Raw genomic sequence first — 10,000 nt, forward strand, 5'->3', positions numbered from 1 at the left:
ATATGCCCGTTAGAGCAAATGAATGAGATATAGTCTCAGTATGGGAATTTATGGGATCACTAAGACAAAAACTTTTAGTGGTGGCCTCAAACTACTTGAAGGTGCCAGAAGGTCCATTAATCAAGGTAGAGTGCTGAGATACAGAACAATTTAGAACAGTGACATTTATTTCAGATGCTTTGAGAGGGGAAGTGCAACATTATTGATGAACTTTTAACATTACCATTTTTGATAATTGTGATTTCTTTTCCAGATGGATTTGGTTTTGTCACTACCAAAAATGAATTCTCTGGATATTTATTTGAGAGACTAATGGGGTTATTTGACAGTGAGAATAAGTGGTGATAATTCTACTCAAAATGATTATGCAGAACAGTAATGGTGTCTCATGGTTTTGGGATTTTAGATTCGTTTCATTTAATTTTCATGTTAGCTATTTTGGGGAAAATAAAGACTATATTTCTGAATCTTAAGAGCTTGAATTAGCCTAAGATTTAATGACTGATTTCAGCTACGCAGAGAGGAGAGACAATGGGAGCACTGAAGCTAGGTCATGCTTACCAGTTAGGAATTCTCCCTTTTAGTTAAATTGGGTCTTTTGACCCACATAACATATAAATAAAGTTTTTATATCAAAAGAATAGTTTTCATAAAAACTCAATCATTTATGACAACAATGCAGTCTGCAATATTTCCCTGACTTCAATTTTTTTGCTCACAAAAGAAACAAAATGCATGGACCCTCAGGCTTTCATCCTCATACTACCTCAAATCATTTAGACTGACTATGCAACTATGAGAATGGCACAGTTGAGAAGTTGGTAATAGGAATGTGACTGATGGCTTTACATGAAAAACAGGTTTTGATGAAAGAAAAACATATTTTTGGTAGTCGCAGTCAAGTCCGCAAGGATTATCCTTTCCATGGTCTATTCAGAGCTCCATGGTGACCAGATTAATGTCAAAGAATTCTCTTAACTGGTCTTGTGGCCGGGTATTGTGTGGTAACGATAAATATTATAACACAATAGAACAGAAATGGACTCAGGATAAGAGGACACTTTCTATTGTAGTGAGCAAACGATAATACCCAGTTTACCTAAGTCAAAACCGCAAGAGAAAGCAGTGGTTATGCTCATATGCACCATCATATTCTTTATATACGACCAAAATCCGACCAAGCTGCCATTCCTTTCTGTTGGTCAAAGCAGGGTGACCCCTTACCCAAATCCCATGTCTTTTCGTCAGGGAAGTGGGAGGGTTTTAAGGACTCAACGGCAACTGCCAAAAATAAGTTTTTCCTACGTTAAAATCTGGTTTTTGATAGTAAAGTTGCTGTCTCATCCTCAAGGAGCTTTACAAAGAAATTGACAGGTGACGAAAAGCTCTTGAATTTTAATCCTAACTCAAAAACATTTCTGGTCCAAGGTCAAGCCACTAGTTTTAAGGCCCCATTCTTTATTCCAAATACCTTTAGGTCTGGTGGCAAAGAACAAAGTGCAAACTCAAATTTTTTAGGGTGAAGTTCTGTGGTGACTTACCCATGCATACTGGGTAGGGTTGCAGTATTGTCAAACATTCCCCAGCAATAGTTAGCATACCCACCTGTTAAGAAGACCTGTGGTTTGCCACTGAAGTGCCTATGGGTCAAGATTATCCATACCACCTAGTCAAATTTGTTCAAATGCGTGGCATGCGTGGCAAGTGTTGCTAGTGTAGGAAAAAATTTAACTTTTGGGAAGTCTACCGTGACGTCTAGGTAAGCCTTAAGTGCTTAAACTGACAAAATGTTTTTTCTGCTAATTCTAGTTTACTTAGGAGATTTCCTTCTTAAAAGAATTCCATTCTTGGCCAGGAATGACAAGCCAGAGGACAATATTATCTATTGTCAGCTGGATGCATGATGTACTATAACCATCTAAGAGAGCCCAGTTTGCTAATAAAAGCTCCTGATGCTTATGCAGTCAAGAAGATTGCATACTGTAACTTGAGAGTTGTGGTTGTATTGGATTCACTGAATTGAGGGGCTGATCAAAGTTTAAGCACCTTGTTCAGGGACAAAGTGTCTGAAACTCTTCTAGAGAGGATCTTTTCAGTGCAAAGGACTGCAGAAGGGAAGTGACAACTTATACATTAGTATATAAAATCAAATCACGAAATCATAAAACAATGGTTCCGCTAATGCTACCTTGTATTCCATGACTGTTGTAACTACAAGGGATAAGGAATTTTAAAATTGTTTCCCTAGAATTTGTTACAGTGCTCTAGGTAAGGATATAATGTAACTACAACTTCCATACATACTGGTATTGCCAGATATATGAATTTACTTGCACATGCTCACAAAGGTGTAGGTGTTATTATAGGGCTTCACTATTTTACTAACATTACTGATAATTGTGGCCCTTTCTTTATTCTTATCCCATGCCTTGACCACTGTCTGTTATCTGCCTGACTTCCCAGGGCAGCGAATTCTTCCCCAAGAATAATCTACCAGAGTATTTTACCCTGTTCATACTCGTTTTCAAGGCAGGCGACTGTACTTGGCCTGCTACTTCTCCATGACTTTTGCCCTCTCTCAACATAACAATCATGTCTATTTTCTCCTCATCTTTTATTAACTGTAAGGACCTTTGATGCTTAGGCTCTTTGCCAAAAGCCTTAGGAGAAGCAAAACATTTAAAGGATATTCTTAGTCTGCAGTCATATGTAAAATACGTATACATACTGCCCACGCAAAACATGCACAAATGATAGAACATTGAACTGCACTGGGTCAATCGGGCATAAATTACACACTGACATTTTGCGCAGACTGTACATTTTATGAAATGTTTTGTTTTGAGATTCATAAAAAAGAAGAAAGTGAAATCAGAAAAAGTGTAAGCTTGACATACTTTGGTACAGCAAAAGCAGCATCAACAGTAAGAGATAAAACAATTGTGAAAATGGAATCTGCACTCGCGTACTGGATCAAGGACTGCCATAAGAAGAACGTGCCCCTTGACTCCAACATCATATACAAGAAAGTAGGACAGCTCTGCTAGCAGCTATCAACTGCTATGAAAGGTAAGAAGAGGAAGGCACCGATCTAGAGGCACAAGAAGGCGATGAAAAGGGGAATTAGAATCTTTGGGCTTTGATGAACCAGCTTCTGAAGAGAGAGACACAACCAGGACCATCCTCAGCTCCCAAGGTTTTCAGGCAAGCAAAGGATGGTTCCACTAGTTCCAGAAAAGGTTCCACCTAAAGTCTGTTTCCCTATATATATATCTAAATATGTATCTATATAGATACATATACACACACACACACACACACCACACACACACACACACACATATATATATATATATATATATATATAATATATATATATATATATATATATACATACAGTGGACCCTCCCCCCGTATTCGCGTTCTCCAGATTCGCGGACTCACACATTCGCGGATTTCTCTCGGGAACGTTTCCCTGCATTATTCGCGGAAAATTCGCACATTCGCGGTATTTTTCTATGATAAACATCATCCACAAATTCCTGGTTTTTTTTTGATGAATTTCATCATAAAATGCACTTTTTGTGATAAAACTATTAAAAACACCATGTATAAAATTTTTTGTTTTTTAGTGGGTTTTTCTTGAGTTTTAACTAACAAAATAGGCTGTTTTTAGCATTTTTATAGGGGTTCCAAACATTCGCGGGTCCTAACTATTCACGGGGGGGGGGGGGGGGGGGGGGGGGGGGGGGGGGGGGGGGGGGGGGGGGGGTCGGGTCTGGTACGCATTCCCCACGAATACGGGGGGACCACTGTATATATATATATATATATATATATATATATATATATATATATATATATATATATATAGATATATAGATATATAGATATATAGATATATAGATATATATATATATATATATATATATATATATATATATATATATATATATATATATAAATAAAGGTTTTTTGCCACGAAGGAAAAAATGAAAAAGCGAGATAGCCAAGTACTTTCGGTCCTGTTCAGACCCTTTACTGAGGCAAACTGATTTTACGGAGAACAACATAATCAAAAAGAAGGCTTAATATACAAACTGACACTACAAGATTAGCAATAAGGGCGATTTTCACTCTACAGAAAGGAGGAGCCCCCTGAGGGTAGCCACACCTTGAAAATTGCCCTTATTGCTAATCTTGTAGTGCCAGTTTGGATATTAAGCCTCCTTTTTTACTATGTTGTTCTCTGTAAAATCAGTTTGCCTCAGTAAAGGGTTCGAACAGGACCGAAAGTACTTGGCTATCTCGCTTTTTCATTTTTTCCTTTGTGACAAAAAACCTTTATTTATACATAGCATCACGTTTTATATACTTCGTGATCAAGTTATTCATATATATATATATATATATATAATATATATATATATATATATATATATATATATATGGCAGTCCCCGGGTTATGACGAGGGTTCCATTTTTAAGACGCGTCGTAAACCGAAAATCGTCGTAAGCCAGAACGACGTTGGATAAATGTCTTAAACTAATAAAAAGTTATAAAAACCTTACTTGTAATCCTTTGGTTACACTACATGTTGTTTCCTGTAGTTTTATGTACAACCTGGAGTTATTTTCATCAAAAAATGCTGGTTCTTAGAGGTAAAAACTATTGCAATCCTCTGGTGACACTACATTCTTGAAGTTTTATGTACAACCTGGAGTGATTTTGCAAAATCTTGAGGGCTACAAGAGCAGTTGATTACTATTTACGTATCATATAGACTAATTAAAGTAAACGTATCTTTAAATAGGCTTATATATTAGTATCAACAAAACATTTACTGGCATGAGTCAGGGGCCGTTTAAGAGGACCGTCCGCTATGATGTCTATTTTTTTTATTTATTACGCAAAATAGATAATTTTCATATATGTTTTAGATATATATAATATCTTCATCATATAAAAATTTCAAGTCATTTGAGCAAAAACTTTTAGTTTTATTAGCAAAAATTATGATTTAAAAAAAAAAATAGGTAGAGATTTCTCCGCTAATATGACATCAGTTGTATTGAAAATCATACCATAAACACTTCTTTATATACGGAACAATTCTGTGTGACAGAATTTTTATTTTTTTTTATTATTTTTTTTTTATTTTAGTCTAGATACTCAAAAAATTCTAAAAAAGAAAAGAAAGAAAGAAAGAAATCAAAATTCTGTCACACAGAATTATGGGATTTTTATTCCTCTTTCCAATGATATCTTTCTCTCCAAAATTGGATAATAAATAACCAAGTAATGGTTACCGACATGCGCATAAGTATGTTTTTTATTTGCTATGTAAATTTTGCTTTTTTCTTATAAAAGTCAAAACAACATTATTATAATTACTTTATTTGTACTTTTATTGTTGATTTCTACATCAAGGATCCTGGTCCTACCCCTAAAAGTGGTATTAATACCCTCAGCATGACACCAGACAATGATGTTGACGGCGAGACATAAGACAACGAGGGCGCTGATAACAATGAATATTTCAAAACTGATAAAAGCTACAACCATGGGTTGTTTTTAGTTGTATTGTGCATGAAATTGCGCACATTTCCATATATAAAACTTTATGTAACGGCTAATTTAAAATGGTTCAAACATTAGGACAATCGCACGAAAAAATTTATCAGGAGAGTTACAGCGCTGACGTAAGGAAAAAGTTTTTCAAAAATTCACCATAAATCGAAATATTGTGCTAGAGACGTCCAATTTGTTGCAAAATGAAGGCAAATGATTGAATATTACTAAAATATAAGAGTTTTAGCTTACAATTGCGTTTCTCGACCATTTTGGTAGTCAAAGTTGACCGAAGGTTGAAATTTTGGCACTTATCGTTATTTATATGAAAATATTTCAAAACTGATAAAAGCTACAATCATGAGTATTTTTTGGTTGTATTCTACATAAAGTTGCGCACATATTCATATATAATACTCCCTGTAACGGATAATTTAAAACGTAAAAATTATGCCAAAATGATGAAATAATTTTTGAGATGTGTCACTGATACTTTTTAGTGCGATAAGAAAGAAATTCGCGCTTACGCGCCTGCGTAACGGTTGTAAACAAAACAACGCCTTGATCCGTGAACTCCCAGCATCCCCAAAGGCACGTGATTCAAAAGTTTTTGGCTGGTAGGCCTATAAGTATTTTTCGCAAATTTAAAAGAAAACTGTTTTGAGTCGACGTATAATACGTCCAATCGGCATACGGGATACATTTTGTCTCGACGTTCAATAAGTCCAATCGGCGTAAGAGGGTTAATAAGAAATCTGTGATACAAGTTGATGCATCTGACTGTGGAATTGGAGCTTTTCCACCTCAGTAGAGAAAGAAACACTCACCTAAATCAAAGCATTGAAAAGTTTGAAGTGTATGTGGACAGACCTAGGAATGAAAATTTAAGTGTTGTCTGATCACAATCCTCTGTCATTTATACAGAGGATGAAAAATCAGACCAATGATTAACAAGGTGGTCTTTGTGCTTACAACAGTATAATTTAAGAGTGCAGCACATTTCTGGCAAGAACAATGTAATTGCAGATTATTTATCCTATTATGAATTGTAGGATTCAAACCTGGTATAACTAATCTTCAAGGGGGGGGGGGGGGGGGGGGGGGGGGGGGGAGTTTTATGAAATCCCTTTGTAAAATGTATGTAAATACATTTGTGTTCTGATTCCATAGTAAGATTAAATTAAAATCAATTCTTTTCTCTTTTTTCTCTGGTATATATAGCACTATTTATACTTTAGAAATGAGTATCAAAGGAACCATTTCACGGAGCGACACAGGCCGAGCCCAAAAATAACATGTTGAGAAGTGAGATCTGTGTTGAAAGCAGGATGTATATCTGTCAACACGTTAGTAATTGGAAGTGCTGAACTCTTCATATTGTTGTGAGAAAACTTGTCATCACATAGCAACAAGGAAGGTTTGATTTTTCTCATCTTTTTGTGTAAACAGTCAATCATATAGCCAAGTGCAGTATTTTGTAAAGTTGATTCTAGAAGGTTCTATGCCCCAAAATGTTTTACATACGTATCTCGCATGTGACGTCACCTGTTTCTTCTATAGTCATTTATAGTCATATTTTTAATGTTAAGAGATTTTTATTAACTGAAACTGAGTACTGTTAACCCTTAACCTCTTCATTACCGAAGGTTTGTTTGGAGGTAGGCGGGTACCACCATTCAAGTCTACTACACCGCCCCGGGTGCATAAAGGTGGTACGCAAGTACCACCAAAACTCCTCTTTTCAGATAGGGACTTCCAATCATTATGTAATTTCGGTTTGAAGAGTTTGGAGCAAAATAAACATTATGACACGATGCCAGACGTATGATGAACCCAAAAAAATATTATTACTGCTTATAGTAGTGTGTAGGTGACAGATGAACTGCGTCTCAACAAAAAATCACAAAACCAGACAAGCGTAAACATGTAATAACTTCTACCCAAGTATAAAAACCAGTTGCATCATCATTTACTGTATTAATTTATTTATTCACTTATTACATTTTACAAATAAAAGATATGAACACCAGATAAATGAAGGTAAAAATAAAGCCTTATAGTAACTTTATATATAAAAAACCAAACCAGAGAAAAAGCGAAAAAGCGATTTTTTCTGAGGACAAGAAACTTGAAAAATTAGTTTAGATATCCCTAAAGTTGTTTTCTGTGATGAAACTAATCTTAGAAAACGTAGAAAATGACATCGACCAATTTTAGAGAGATATACTAATAAAATTTGCGATTTCCATATTTATTGGCGGGGCTTTCGCTTTAGTTGTTGCTCTTTTTTTTGTTATTACGTGCTTATTTACAGTTCTATTTTGAAAATACTTTATGTGCATGTTCCAGGTGGATATACAAACATTCTGTAAGACTGAATTTCTATTCAAGACTGTAGTTTTCTCACCGACCACCAGTGTCCCTTGTACAAGGGACACTGAGTTTCACATTTTTTTTCATAAAATCATTTATTTTCCCTGTAGGATGATAAAACTCACAGAGAATATGCGTTATTGTAGTGCTAATAATACCTGATAATTTCATTAGCCTGTCTTGATTAGTGTATTTTTGGCAAATATTCTTACGATCAGCACCCCTCCAAACTGGAGTCACTACCGAGAGATTCAGTTCGGCAGCGAACGCAATGTTTACATTCTGCTCACCCAAACGGTAAAGAAGGGGTTAAACGCCGAATGGACGTATTAAACATCGAGTCAAAATGTCCCCCGTATGCCGAATGGACGTACCATACGTCGACTCAAAAATTTTTTTTTTTAAATTCGCGGAAAAATACTTACAGGCCTACCAGCCGAAAACTATTGAATCACGCACCTTGGGGGATGCTGGGAGTTCACGGATCAAGGCGTTGTTTTATTTACAATCGTTACGCAGGCGCGCAAGCACGAATTTCTTTCTTATCGCACTAAAAAGTATCAATGACACATCTCAAAAATTATTTCGTCACTTTGACATAATTTTTGCACCGTTTTAAATTATCCGTTACATGAAGTATTATATATGAAAATGTGCACAATTTCATTTAGAATACAACAAAAAAATACTCATGATTGTAGCTTTTATCAGTTTTGAAATATTTCCATATAAATAACGATAAGTGCCAAAATTTCAACCTTCGGTCAACTTTGACTCTACCGAAATGGTCAAAAAACGCAATTGTAAGCTAAAACTCTTATATTGTAGTAATATTCAACTATTAATCTTAATTCTGCAACAAATTGGAAGTCTCTAGCACAATATTTTAATTTATGGTGATGTGAAAAAACTTTTTCCTTACGTCCGCGTGGTAACTCTTCCGAAAAAAATCATACATGCGATTGTGGTAATGTTTGCACCATTTTAAAATTAGCCGTTACATAAAGTTTTATATATGGAAATGTGCGCAATTTCATGCACAATACAACTAAAAACAACCCATGGTTGTAACTTTTATCAGTTTTGAAATATTTTCATATAAAAAATTATATGTGACAAATTTTCAACCTTCGGTCAATTTTGACTCTACCGAAATGGTCGAAAAACGCAATTGTAAGCTAAAACTCTTATATTTTAGAAATATTCAATCATGGTACCTTCATTTTGTTTTTTATAAACAAATTAGTAAGTCTCTAGCACAAATATTTCGATTTATGGTGAATTTATGAAAAAAATAACATTTTCCTTACGTCCGCGCGGTAACTCTTCCGAAAAAATCATACATGAGATTGTGGTAATGTTTGCACCATTTTAAATTAGCCGTTACATAAAGTTTTATATATGAAAATGTGTGCAATTTCATGTAGAATACAAAAAAAATAATTGAAGGTTGTAGCTTTTCTCATTTTTGAAATATTTGCATATAAATCACGATAAATAGAAAAAAAACCACGTTCGGTCAACTTTGACTCTACCGAAATGGTCAAAAAACGCAATTGTAAGCTAAAACTCTTACAGTCTAGTAATATTCAATCATTTACCTTCATTTTGCAACAAATTGGAAGTCTCTAGCACAATATTTCAATTTATGGTGAATTTATGAAAAAAACTTTCCTTCCCTCCGCGTGCGGATTCTCCGCCATAAATCTCCGAATTGCGTACATCACATTCTCGGAAAATTTGCTCCGTTTCATATTAGGCATTTCATAGAGTTTTATATATGAAAATGTGCGCAATTTCATGTAGAATAGAACGAAAAATATTTGAAGGTTGTAGCTTTTTTAATTTACGAAATAACTGCATATAAAAAAAATTTATAAAAAAAAATTTCGACACTTGGTCAACTTTAACTCGTCCGAAATGGTCGAAAACTGCAATTGTAAGCTAAAACTCTTACAGTATCGTAATATTCCATCATTTAACTTCATCTTGAAACAAATTTGAAGTCTCTATAACAATATTTAGATTTATGGTGAATTTTAAAAAAATATATTT

At 34.7% G+C, this 10,000-nt stretch overlaps 1 protein-coding gene across 11 annotated transcripts in view; it reads right to left on the reverse strand.

Moving 5' to 3' along the window:
- The window catches only part of LOC135224515 (E3 ubiquitin-protein ligase MYCBP2-like), a 1,655,355-nt gene that overhangs the window by 650,557 nt on the left and 994,798 nt on the right, over positions 1-10,000 (reverse strand). The window lies entirely within an intron of this gene.

Source organism: Macrobrachium nipponense, chromosome 12 (assembly GCF_015104395.2).
Source record: "Macrobrachium nipponense isolate FS-2020 chromosome 12, ASM1510439v2, whole genome shotgun sequence".
Lineage (NCBI taxonomy): Eukaryota > Metazoa > Arthropoda > Malacostraca > Decapoda > Palaemonidae > Macrobrachium > Macrobrachium nipponense.